At 32.6% G+C, this 14267-nt stretch overlaps 1 long non-coding RNA gene across 1 annotated transcript in view; it reads left to right on the top strand.

Annotated features, from left to right (window-relative positions):
• The window catches only part of LOC114078666, a 50694-nt gene extending 36710 nt beyond the window's left edge, over positions 1 to 13984 (top strand). The window contains exons 2-4 of the long non-coding RNA XR_003580364.1: positions 1604 to 1810; positions 13557 to 13640; positions 13743 to 13984. This is a non-coding gene — a long non-coding RNA (uncharacterized LOC114078666). The remainder of the gene's footprint in view (positions 1 to 1603; positions 1811 to 13556; positions 13641 to 13742) is intronic.
• The last annotated feature ends 283 nt before the right edge of the window (positions 13985 to 14267 follow it).

Here is a 14267-nt window from a genome sequence, read left to right as displayed (position 1 = left end):
TATATATATATATATATATATATTTATATATATATATATAGGCGAGGGAGAGGACGAGAATGGCTAGCGAGATTCACCAGGAGAGACGCAAAATAACAACAGTTTTCTATAGAGTACAATTAAATCAAACTATGATTTTAGCATTTAGTTTGAATTAATAGTTTACTATTATATATAATTTTCTCATTTATTTATACTAAGAAATGTTATGTGCCTCACGAGTTAGAAATATTTTAACTTATTACTTTTTTAAAAGAAAATTATTTTAACTTAAAATCAAGTTCCTACAAGAACATTTCTAATGTAGCCAAATACTCCAAAAATGCTTATTTTATTTATTTTTAAGGGTATTTTTTTCCTAAAAACCTTAGGAAGTCATTTAAATTACCCTAAATAAGTAGAAAAATTAGTTTCATAAATCAAACCCTCTCATTCACTCTTAAATTTCTACGCTCAAGAATTTAAAGAAAACGCTAAGGCTAGGGTTCATATTCCAATATTTTCCATCAAGTTTCATTAAGCACGTTGTTCTTCCAGGTACGTGAGCTTTCTCATAGTGATGGAATTGTTCTTCCTCATGCAAATCATAGTTTATTACATTATATTTGTTGATGAAATAGTTTATGTAGAGGTTCTTAACAAATTCTTTAGTTTTGAAGTTCGTCCTTTAATAATGGTGGTTTGGAGTTCTTCAAGAGAGGGTCTTATGAATGAGGTTGTTTCTTTGTAGATTTTGAGTGAGATTTCATGAAATTGTGTTGGGTTATTTAATTAAAAATAAATTTTAATAAACCAATCTATCCCAAACAAATTGGGACCTTAAAGATCATAGGAAATTCTGGGTTTCGGGGCGGGACGACGAAGGATCCCTCTCTGTCTTGCGCAAAGGATATTGAGTCCTCCGCCTCATGATTAGACAAACAAAGTTGTCTCCTGTGTTTCAAGTTTCAGTGTGGGTTCTCCTTAATCGTTGGAAGGTGCTTAATATCCAAATCAAATGTCTTAAATTATGTTTGTTTCCTTTTCCAAATCATGAGTTTATGTATGATTATTAAGGGCCTCGAGTTGATTCGTTCATGTACATAATTCAACATGAATCATATGACTTGATCAGTAAGTCTATGATGTCTTTAGAAGCCAATAATTTTGTTTCAAACTGAGTTTTGAGAAAAAGTCTAAAGGTTCTATTTTCATACAAAAATTAAAATAAGATATGGTCATGAATCCCCCTCTGTTTTAAAATTGGATATTAAATATCTCACTAGCCGGAGCTACAAATATAAGTAATTTGATGTAACACACATCTCAAATTTTCAATGATATGTGGTGGGTTGAATAAATTGAGTCGGTGAACCTCTGCTTCAAGTAAATTTGGTGCTAAAGTTGCTGCCTTAGCTTGGCTTTATTCTTAATTTATTACTTGATTGTTTTTTCCACTGTTTTAGCCCTCGAATTGAGTTTGCTTTATGGAGAAAAATTCTAGGCATATTATAGGACCTCTTGATGGTGTCTATTGCGAAAATCCCATCATGGTTCCCACAATTGTCATTTGATTCTAAAATTGCTCCATCTCGGACTAATATTGTGATCCTAATCTTGACAGTGTGGTAGAATTCAGAAGTCGTTTAGAAAGGAAGGATAAGCTTCAGTCTACCGCGCATGATCGACTCAATGGTATACTACGACATCTTTTTTAACTGGGTTAAGCATGAATGTTTGAGTTCATGAGATTAGTGTGAATTTGGGGAAGGGACCAGAGGTGAGAGTGAGAACTTGGCGTACTTGACCGGCTTGTCTCCTTATGGACCTGGTAAATCTCGCCTTATTATTTTTAAGACAACTTTGTTTTGGTCCACTTAGTTACTTCTACTCTTTTGTTAGCACAACTTATTACATGTGACGTCAAGGTTCTAGAAAGGATCTTTATGCATACATTTTTGGGTTTCTTCTTTATGGTGACCTTGTTCAACTGGCAGTTATTTATACACAGCCTAAGAGAACCATCTTCCTTACTCACGAATATGACTAGAGTGACCTAAGGTTAGAAATTTGGTCGAATGAAACCCTTATCAAGAAGATATCTTAACTACTCTTCTAACTATTTTAACTCAATTAATGTCATTCTATATGAAATAAATGAGTTGAGTATCGAGAAGAATATCTACTTCGAAGTCTGTTTCTCTCTCGCGAGGTACTGTAGGAAGATCATAAAAAAGAACCTCTGGAGAACTTACTCAAAACTTGAACTGATTGATAGGTGTGTTTTCTTAAATATAGAGTCATTAAATTGAACAAAGTTATAGATACACCCCATAGAAAGTATGTTTATGGCCTTAAGGTGTGAAATCAAATTACCAGTATGAACTGTTGAACTACCCTTCACTTTAGAACCTTCTCATTAAGAAACCGATACTTGACTAATCCTGTTTTATTGTAAACTAAGGCATAACAAGCATGAACCTTTCACATAACTGAGATGACATCAAAGTCCACCATATCTAGATCAACTAATTAGGTTATGGTGTCCTTGTTATAGACAGAGATGGTACAATCACGATACTCTCTTGCAGCTAGGATAGACTCACCCACCAGTGTAGAAACACAAAAGGGCTCAAGAAGTTGTTTAAGAAAAACACTGAACCTCGTGTAGACATAAATATTCACAAAATACAAACTCGCACTTGGATCAAGTGAGGTATATATTAATAGAAAATACTTTAAGAATACCAGTGGCAACATTTGGCGAGTAGAACCTGTTTATGTAGTCCTACCCGATGGGGGTGCCGAAGAAGTCTTTGCCCTACTACCCCAATACCTGGTTCCGCATCAGGTATTCCCTAAAAAGTGAACCATCGTTAAACATTGGTAGCACCACGGGTACCAACACGACATTCTCCAGTTGAAGCTTACTACACTTAACACTAAGTGGGTTATGAGTAAACACTTGTTCCATTCTTCCCTATGACTGAAAAACTAAGCTCTGAAATTCTAGAAGTTTTAGTTACATCAAATCATTCTATTTATTTGGTGCAGGCGCACTAGCTAAAAAGGGAGTATGCTCAAATGACCTCTTCCGCAAGGATGAATGATTAACATTCCCTGTCTTCTCATGGAGGGACTCATGATTTGTTGTCTAGATCTCTTACTGCAGATATCTTCCGTATATTTCAAATTAGTCTTTCTCAAACAAATGTACATGAATCATGAGTGTTTCTATGTCCATGTCCTCTATTATCATAGTCGTCTTACCTACCTTATTTTTCAAGCGGGCGAGCCTAGACATAAACAAACTCATCCTACTCACTATATCAACCACCATCTCAAGAGGATAGTGTGATAGCTGAATTAAAATGAGGCTTTAGTCTTGCACACTCATAAATTGAAGCTTCAAGTTAATGAACTCTCTTGCGCTTTCTTCCCTTAGCTCTTGCAAGTGAAACAGCCTAAGAACGCAACTTCAAAAACAACCCTACTCAAAGGTGGTGCGCCCTATACCCTGTTCTTCTTCCATTGATCATACCACATCCTCACAACACCTTTTAGTTTTTATGAGACTAATTCCTCACTCATTGATTCAGCAACACTCTTTACCTCAAACACGTTTGAAGTTCTTTCACAAAGTTATTTAGATCCTCAGCACCTTTGACCCTTTCAGCTTTACGGGGTTCATCCTAAAAAAACTCACGGATTTTGGATGTATCATAAAAATTGTGATGACCCACTCCTTGTTGACCAACCTGGTTTTCCACAACCTGAGTCACAATCTAGATAACATTCTTGAATTTTTGTAGAAGTGACATCTGAGTGGGTTGCACTTCTAGTTTTTATCCTAATAGGACTAATATTTCTCTTAATAGGACATCCTCGATTAGCTCTTCATGCGGTATGATCTGAAAAAACACGCCTATTAGAAAATTTTTATAGAGTTGAACTCTATCACACGAACAAGAATGAGAAGAAACTGAAATGTTCCTAAATGTTTTATCCTCCCAATCATAGATTGACGTGCTTTACAACAAAAAAGACACAACTAGACACGACTTCATAGAGACCCTAGAACTCTTAAAATCTTTGATGTGATACTAAGTTTGTCAAACCCAAGCCTCCACCCTCAATGTGGCTGGCACTAGGGAGCTATTTATGATCCCCAAGAAAACCCTTGGTCTAGTTGACCACTTAGCAGAGGACTTATTGAACTGAAGATAGTCTTAAAACATACATTTATATCAACATAAAATCATTTAACATGTATAAAAACATCTAATTGCAATAATATTAATAATAGTAATACTTTGCAAAATAATATTTGAAGGATAGAAAATATATGGAAATTTTAACTTTAACATCTATGAAACCTCTAATACTAGGATAGATGTAGATAAAAAACTCATCAGAACTCAACAATAACATGAAAATAAATGTAAAAACCTCAATAAAGAAACGAGGGTAGCCAAAGCTATCTAAAGCGTACAATGATCTCAACGTAACATCTGTTGATAATCCTCAATACTTATATCTGCATCATAATAAGATACTGGTCGAATGGCATCAATACATTTGAATGCATTGGTATGTAATATGGGTGAATAAGACAATAAAAGAACGGGCGAAGGAACCAAAAACAACTCAACACTATATCTAATACATGAATATGAAGTAAAAACCCTTTAACCTTAACAATAAGATATTCCATAAAAGCAATATGAAAAATAATATACTTTACTTGTAGGTAGTTTCTCTAACTAAACTATTACCATTAGACTAGCAGTGATGTACAATATTTCACCCATGTTTCAAGTGTCATCCTATACTTTGTCAGGGTATACTATGATACTATTACTTTGGATCTTTCTAGTATTCTTTCTCAAAGGTAGTGAGGAGTCGCATGAAAATCTGTGCTATTCTATCCTTCGCTTGCTACGTAGTTTGTTTAGAATTCTGAGTTATAACAGACTCGAACCCAATTCGATGCTCAATCCTACAAACAAAATAATACTAAATACATATTATTCTCAATTAACCCTTATAATATATTGTAGCACTCCTAAAATCATCATGAGCTATGAGTTATGGTCATTTGTAGTTGACCCAAAACTCAAAATTAACATAACTTTACCAATTTTCCAAAATTTTGTTCTTTCCAAAAATGATTCTTTCTAATTCGCCCTTTCTAGTTGCACAGTGTAATAGTCATGTTCCAACACACTAATTGGGATCGGGCATCACATTCCAGCACATTAACAGTTTGCGTATGGGTTCCATAAGAGGACCATTTAATTGTCATATTTACTTTCTAATGAGAATGTGGAATTAAACATTGCTCCTAAAATGACAACCAGTATTGTAACACTCCGGAAACTTATAGGTAACTAGAGAAAAAGGAAAGGGTTAGAAAATAGAACATGACCCCCCGTAGATTACAGACCATCTAGAGTTGAAATGAGGGATAGATTCAAGGGTAAAGGGAAAGGGACAAGAAAAATGGATAAAACAAATCCAAAGGAAAAGGCTGCCCCAAACATGGGCACACTACGTCAACTTCCACGGCCACTGGTCTTGTCCACTGCTAGTGGGAGGCCTCGTTGAGTTGCCTTGGCCAAGGAAGAGAACCCCCAAGTGGCCTACCCACTACCTCAAGGTGCACGAGAGGGACCACCCCAAGTGGTCTTGACCATGGCTAGGGGATCGCCTCGTGAAGATTCCTTGGGCTTTTGAGCTAGGGGCCCCAAGTAGCATAGTTACTCCCTCATGGACCAGGAGAGGACCACAACTCATTGTCTTGACCACGACTCGTAGAGCCCCTTATGGGAATGTCTTGGGAATGTAACCTAAAGACAACATATTCCTAGCTACTTCCCCACACTTCATGAGTAGGACCACAAATTTGGTCCTCACCACGACTTGTGAAGGCGCCTCGTGGTACCTAGGTGTGGTCACTTAAAGAAGGTTAAGTCTTTGCTATTTTAGTACAATTAAAGTGAGGTCGTTTTGGTTAAGTCTGGAGTCATTATATAATTTTTTTTAAAGTAAAAATCCCCTAAACTAAGTCATTTTTCACAAACACTTCCTCACAATATTTCTCTCTCTAAAATTCAAAGAAGAAGAAGGGTAAAATTGGAGTTATGATTTGGAGAATCCAAATCTTGTTCCTTATCAATGTTTGGTGGCATTTAATCTATGGGTAACTTTCACCCATAGATTCCCTTAAAAACTTGGTTTCAAAGATTTCAATTTCCCTATAAAGTAGGGTTTCAATCTAAGTCATGGATTATGATTGAATTGATGATTAATTGTTGATTATGATGGAATCCCCCAAAGAACCCGTGAATGCCCTATTTTATTAAATTGCGACTCTATGATGTGGGTTGATGGATTATAGTAGCATGTGAATATATTATGTTTATGCTGATTGAGTTTATTGAACATGATATTTTCAATATCTAATGTAGTAATTCTAGATGTTTGGGTTTAATGTGATTCATGGTCCTTGAAGGGAAAATTAAGAGGGTTTGTACATTCAAAACAACTTAGGAAATACCAGGGTGAAAAGACTAATTTACCCTAACTAAAATCCAAATTGAATTTTCTCAGTCCAACATCCCAACTTTCAAAAGTCATATCTCCCTCATACGATATCGAAAATGCGCAAACTTAGCGTCGTTGGAAAGATCTTCTCATGTTCTTTTCAACTATATATATAAATCACCCTAACTCCTCCTGAATTGGGAGTTACAGTCGTTTGAAAATGACCAAAAACTCACTTTTAACACTTTGGAAATTTTCCAGATTTCCCTATTTACTTCCAAGAATGATTATTCTTGTTTTCAAGTTACTAGATATTACAAGTACTTATGAATTTTCCCATTAATTTATCATATTTATCATGCAATGCTTTTGATTTGTTAGAATTAATGTTAAGATTAGATTATCTTATATTTAATTTAAGATATTAATTAATAACTATGAATTTTATAGTATTTTGTCAATAATTAATTAAACTATAAGTGAGATATGATGGAAATTATGGTAATCTACATTAGAAAAAAATATTCATTATAAATTTGTGAAAAATGTATCTCATTTCACCTTTTTCCATTTTTGACTTTCTTTTGAAAGATATTAGTGTTTACATTTATATATCCTCCTCTCTTGTTATCAAACACCGAGAGCACCCCGTATATGTGACACGAAGTACAAGACTCCCTAGAGTCTCATACAAGCCTCATATAATTCATAACATTCGATTATAATGAAAAAAAGAAACGAAATTAAAACTTTTTATTTAATATCCAAACACTACAAAACACATCATTTAAAAACATAGCGGAAGTCTACCATCTCACGTGGACATCTAACCAAGACATTGGAATCTAAAGATAGGAGCACGAACCTTTAAAGTCCAAAGTCTAAACAAAACTAGAGATAATCTATACAAATTAAATACAAGAAACTTCTAAACACTTGTCCTCGAATCATGAGTACATACAACTTGATCTTGAATAACTTCTTCCAAGCCATTGATCTAGAGAACTTTATATATTTGCCGAAACCTACACTAGTAGAAAAGTAAGAGAAAATATGGGTTAGCACAATTAAGTACTTAGTATGGAAGCCATGCACAAAATCCTAAAAACATGCATAAAAGAGACATTTAGTTGAAACCATGCTAGATGAAACTTTTGAATATCATCTTAAAAGAGTTGGAGAATCACAAATCATAAGAAACACATATAGTTCATTAAAGTATTCAGGATAGCAACATAACCATAAGAATAGTCTCCAATAATCATAATGTAAATATCAATCATCATAAGACATAATAGAATAACCACATAAGTAACCATGGGTTTGCACTTGATCCATGTGTAGATAAAGCCCCATAACCCCATCTACATTAAGTACCACCTTTGGATCGCCATACTCACACTTACCATAAATTAGTCTCATCCATAGTTCATATGCACAGTAAAGATACATTCATAATCACTAGCTCATGTCAAGAAAAGTCAATCATAACACTAACACAATTGGAGCATGCATTAACTCATAAGCCCTCATAATAAAATGGAACTACACCATGCCTACTTTTGAAGTCTACTTGTTCCATGCATGAGTGGCATCCCATAATACCCCTCATACTAAGAAAATCATCTTGAGAAGTCATTAATCATAGTTCATGCAACATATTCATAGCAAATATATAAGGATTCACATATCTTCATATCATAAGGAAACCATACCATTACCCCTTTACAAGTCTACTTGTGCAATGTATAAGTGAACTCCTTTACCCACAGTCATACTAAGTAAAGCACATTAAGAAGTCACAAGTATAGTTCACATTCATAATTCATGAGCATAATTCATACTCATAGTACATACACATAACTCATATTCATAGTACATAGACATCCTTCATATTTATAGTACATATCCATAAGAGGAACACACCATAACTGCTATAAAAGTCCACTTGTGACATGCATGAATGACATCCCATACTGCCACTCATACCTAGTATACCTTTTTGAGGAACCATAACACATAACTCAGTATCATATTCACAATTAATATTGTTGTTCATTAAAGAGAATGCAGCCTTAACTGACATAAACCATGTGAGCTACATACAATCCGGTGGTCATATAACCCCATACCGAAAGAAGGCGTCCTACTTGCATAAGGTAGAGCTAATATATTTATCTTTTAGGTGGATCCACTAGATAAAGACCTATGTGGGCACATACTTATGGGTTAGGGAGATTGCTACTAGAAACCTGACCTATTGTATTAGCGGGAGAATTTCCATCTTATTGAAACGTATGTAGAAGACCCGACCTATTGTATTAGCGGGAAGGCCTGTACTCATTTTCAATCTCTGCTCAGTGCTAAGCGTTATTCCCGAACTTATACATAGTTAGTGTGAATTACATTTACATATGTGACAGAATAATTTTCCCTTCATTTAACACTACTCTTAACATAGCTCATCGATTCAATAAGGTGAGTACTACCTTCCACCCTTAGAATCATCATATACATGTGAGAAATCCTTTTACATACATTCATAGTGTTTTCATGAGAATAACCTTTCAATTAACACAACAGGACCATCATAGACATGTACATTTCATGCATTATACTTTCAATAGACACCATAGATACACCATAATCATGTTTATGCATACAGTGTGTGGTTTCCCTTAATATGACACAACAACAACAACAACAACATCAGCACAAATACTTCCCTATCAAAGTGTTCATAAGTATGTGCATATTACCATAATCATGCATAATCTTCATATATTGTATTTAAGGATTTATAGACCATGTAAATCAACACATCCACATTCACTATACTAGACATGAACATAATCACAATTCAAGTAGTTCATTCATTGCATGAGTAAGCTCATATAATCATATTAAAGGTCATGTGGGTATAACACTACCACAATAGGACCATATACAATTCAACATGCACCATAAGTACACACCTTCACCTTTCAAGTGGATCAATCTTCCATACATTATAACTAAACACCTCCACCTTTCAAGTGGATCAATACTTCATACATAATAGATAAAAACCTCCACCTTTCAAGTGGGTCAATACGTCATACATAATAGATAAACATCTCAACCTTTCAAGTGGATCATCATTATATCCGAATCTTCCAGGTAAACTAACCACATGCTCCATTCTTACTCAGTTATCGTCAGATAGCATTAAGTAACCCAATCTCAATACTAATTATCCATGGTTCATCATATAATACCTAATAAAGTTCGTTCATGTCTACAATATTCAACCACAATAAATTCAAGTCTAGGTGATCTAGTCTAAGGTAAGTCATCAAAAAGTTCACATCTAACCCCTCAATTTGACTCTTTCATGACATAAACCTAGGCTATATAAATTTCACCTCAGAATCTTAGGTTGATTAAGAAAACATGTCTAATTATACTTAAATCATGTAATTACATCAAAACCAATTCGCATTCCATCAATTATATCAACTTCTAATACCGTTCATAAAGTAGAGAAGACTCAAAGCTAGGATTGGGGAAAACTCATCATCCATGGGAATTAAAGTTAAAATCATCTAAGTGCAGTAATATCATCAATAATAAACATAAATAAACCTTTTAAAACAACTTTGGAAGAAATCCATGGGGTTGTGTTGAAACCCTAGCTTTTCAAGATTTCTAGAATTGAATTAAAAGCTTTTGGGAGGGCTTTATGGGTGATAACTACACATGAAAACATCCATACCATAACTAAGAATCTCGATGAAATTTAGGATAGAACCTTAAGAGTCTACAACCCTAGCTTCAATGGTTTCCTTTTCTTCTTTGAGTTTAGAGTGAGAAATATTGGAGGAAAAATCATGTCTTAAAAAGATATATAGTTTCTATCAAAGGAATAAAATAATTAGGACTCAACTTGGGAAAGAACTAAGGTCCCTTAAAGTTTGTACTTAAAATTGCACTCCTTTCCCGTCCAAGCTCTCCCTTTTGACCCTTAGGCTCGTCAAGGGAACTAGGTGACTCACCAAGTTCACCCTTTGCTCACCCAAATTTCCAGTAAGGTCACTAATTGGGAAGATCATTACGCGATCATGAGGACCAATGTGCAACACGCCAACCTACTTGGCGAGCTATGACTTAGCTCACCATTTCTTCAAGAATCCAGGCCCATGGTACAACAAACTATGGAATCACAAGGGCACAAGGGCGACTCGCCCAACCTTTTGGGCGATCAAGCACCCCCATCACCAAATAGTCCCTCAAAGAACATGGCATCTTCCACTTTATTTTGCTAGTTAAGGCCCTTTCTTGCACACTAGGCCTCTTCCTTGGTCAAATAAGTTATAAAATAGCCTACACATCAACTTAAGGTCACAGTAACCCACACAATAAGTCTCTTGTTCAACCTATCATTTTTCGGGTCGTTAAACTTTTTAAAAACCGTAGAAATACAATAATATATATATGTACACACATCTGTTTATATAGATTTTTCCTCTTAAAATCATCAAAATTTAGAGTTCTTCATGATTTTTATCAGGCTATCAAAATTCATTTAGAAAATGAGTTTATCCATAGGTACAACAAACAATGTTCAAGGTAAATTATTAAACACTAGCTTTTAGAATTAGTTTGGACTTCATTTTTCATATTATAAAATTCTTATAAGTTATGGAACTGATGTTATGATTTCATTATGTAGTATTGCATTCTTATTTATTAATTATACAATGTTAAAAATTATTTAACTTTTTTTTAAAAAATATATATATGTCTAAAAGAATTTGGTCAACTAGCTGAGATTGCACTTTTAAAGGTTTAAGATGTCTTGATGGTGATGATAATGTTAGAAGTATTTATTAAATGTGGACTTAAAATTTACTTATTATTGTGTTTTAGTAAAATGAGCTGAATATTATTATTAGTTGTACAGGACACGAACCGTGTATTATTGTGGACTCCATATGGGCTTATATCCATTTTATGTCATATGTGTGGGTTGGCAATAGTGTGGGCATGTTGAAAATCCGTGAGCCCGTAATAGGGAGGCCCACTAGGTTAAAAGATTTTGAGCGTATAAATATGAGGCTAGATCTCCTCTCCTGGCTTAATCTAAGACATGTATTCCCATAAGGTGCCAACCGTCAATAAGCCTACAGAGAGGAAGATTCAGCCTAGCTTGTATGCAGTCGTTCGTTTCTATGGCAGACAAAGATATACACATCCTTTTTGTATCTAACTATATTATATTGGTGTTCTCGATCTATGTTACAATTACTAGTATGGTTTATCGTTTTATTCTTACATATAATAGTCTTCTGCCTCTTTTAAATGAGAACGAATCTTCACATTTTAAATCATGAACCAAAAGTTATTATATAGAAATGAAATTTTCCTCAAATCATGTAATTCAAATCATTGGATTTTAAAAATTATACCATCTTCACCCTTTGAATGATAAGAAATCCTTGGATCTTACATTCAAAAGTTATTGTATATAAAAAAAAGAAAATTTACTTTAACAATCTTTATATTTTGAGATAAGAAAAATAATACTTTTTAGAATTATTAGCAAATCATATGGTTTTATTTTTAAAAAGAATATTTTTTAGAATTATACTTTTGAGATAAGAAAAATAATATATTGTAGAATTAGCTGTGTAAAAATTCAAAGTTATGCTTTTTATATTTTAAATAATCATCTATATAAGATTTTTAAAAAAATAATTTGATTAGTTTCTCCGAATATTGAGAAAAAAATAAACATTTTCCAAAAAATAATGTCAACAAAAAATAAATATGTTGCACGAAATTGACTTTTCATTTCATTTTTTCTATTGATTATTCATGATCAAGAGCTTTATTATGAGTAAAAACTTATTCACATTTAAAATTTAATAAATTATAATGATTATTAATTTTGAAACCCAAAATATTGAGGAGATTAAATGATTTATATGCACTCTATATAAAAAAACAATACTACAATATTTATGTGTGATATTTCATAATAATATTTTTAATATAAGACATCGTCCATGACAATCATATATTAATGATGAACTAAAATAAAAAAAATATAAAATGACATATTTGATCCCTACTTATATTTTTCTTTCATTTTCATACATGTAGTTTTATTATTGAAGATTTTTGTTCATCATGTATACTGTCATAGGCTATATATAGTAGACGGTTTGATACGTTCATTGTTTTGTTGTTTATACAGGTTTGATCAATGTTACCTCTTCTCATTTTTTGTACTAAATAATTAGATGCATGTACAATGACATGATGAATTTGATCTAAAACTGAATAAAATCTATTCTAATTTATAGTGTATTTCACGAATTACTGTGGTCTAAGCTTCTTATATTTTTTTCTTTCTCGAAAATAGTCAAATTTTAATGTTTTATAAAAGTTCTTGACAAACATTCTTATATTGTGAAATAATATAGGCCAAAAAATAAATCAATCAATGTATTTGTTAAATTGCTAAATTTGTTAGGTTTTTCACTGGATCTTCATATATTTATCATAAAAACAGTACTAAAGAGCATAAACAACAAGATTATCATTTTATATTGTAAAATCATATAGGTAAAGAGATTAATAAATTTCTAAATAAGAAATAACGTGATTGTTTAAAATTATATGATAACTCATCATTTTTTATACTTTTATTTTAATAAATTTTAGTTGTTATAATCATATCAGACGATTCAGATGGAGATGACTCATCAAAATCTCATGTATTAACAAGTGTTGCTAACAATGAGTTTAGCACGTTGAAGCATTTAATTATTTTATCACTTTATATCTTAATATTAACATAGTTTTATCTGAAAAATATGTGTGCATTGTATTTACATAAGAATTGTGTAATAATTAAGTGTATGAAATGGATATACATTCGACTTTTAAGTGTTTAGATTAAGGAGTCTTACCTAAAGTTTGCAAAATGCTAACAATATTTTATGTGTACTTTTATGGACATTGATCCATGGATTTGTCGAGTTTAGTCAAGAAGTTGATCAAGAAGTCACAAGTCATTTAACCAAGACTTTGTAACCTGTAGAATCACATCAGGATGCATCATCATCAAGGTAATCACTTCTTGCACGTTTAAAAAAATTATATTTAATTTATTATAATATTTTAAATTTTTATTGTTTTTTTAATTATTTTTTTACTTTGATTTATTAAAGGATAATAAGACTTAAAGATAAATCCACACGAGCACTAGCAAGAGGGCCTGTGATATTAAGAGAGAGCAATCCAGTCATCCCTAGAAGGCCTTATAGATCCGCACGATTGAGAGATATTAACGACCCCAAGGTCATAGAGGAAAAGAGGAAGAGAACAAAAAAAAAAATGTGCACATCTTCCAAGAGAAAGAAATATTCTCCATTAGTGTCTTGAAAAAATTCTCTAGATTACAGAGCTATAATTATATCACATACACTTAATTTGTTTTTTTAAAGAAATTATTGGTTGTTTTGTTTGTATTGACAAATGATTATTTTTGTTTATCAAGTTCTAAATATATATATTTTTATGTGACTTCAAAATTTATGGAGGAGTTAATAGTTTAAGTATATAAAATCTTTGTGTTCTCCTGAACTCGTAAGTTCATATTTTGTGTTTGTATGTGTGTTGATGTTTTTCGATTTGGTGTTTTAATGAATATATATATATATATATATATATATATATATATATATATATATATA

The sequence above is a fragment of the Solanum pennellii genome, chromosome 1 (genome assembly GCF_001406875.1).
Source record: "Solanum pennellii chromosome 1, SPENNV200".
In the NCBI taxonomy this organism is placed as follows: domain Eukaryota; kingdom Viridiplantae; phylum Streptophyta; class Magnoliopsida; order Solanales; family Solanaceae; genus Solanum; species Solanum pennellii.
Note: the sequence above shows the minus strand (reverse complement) of the source record. Positions and strands in the feature narration are given on the sequence as shown.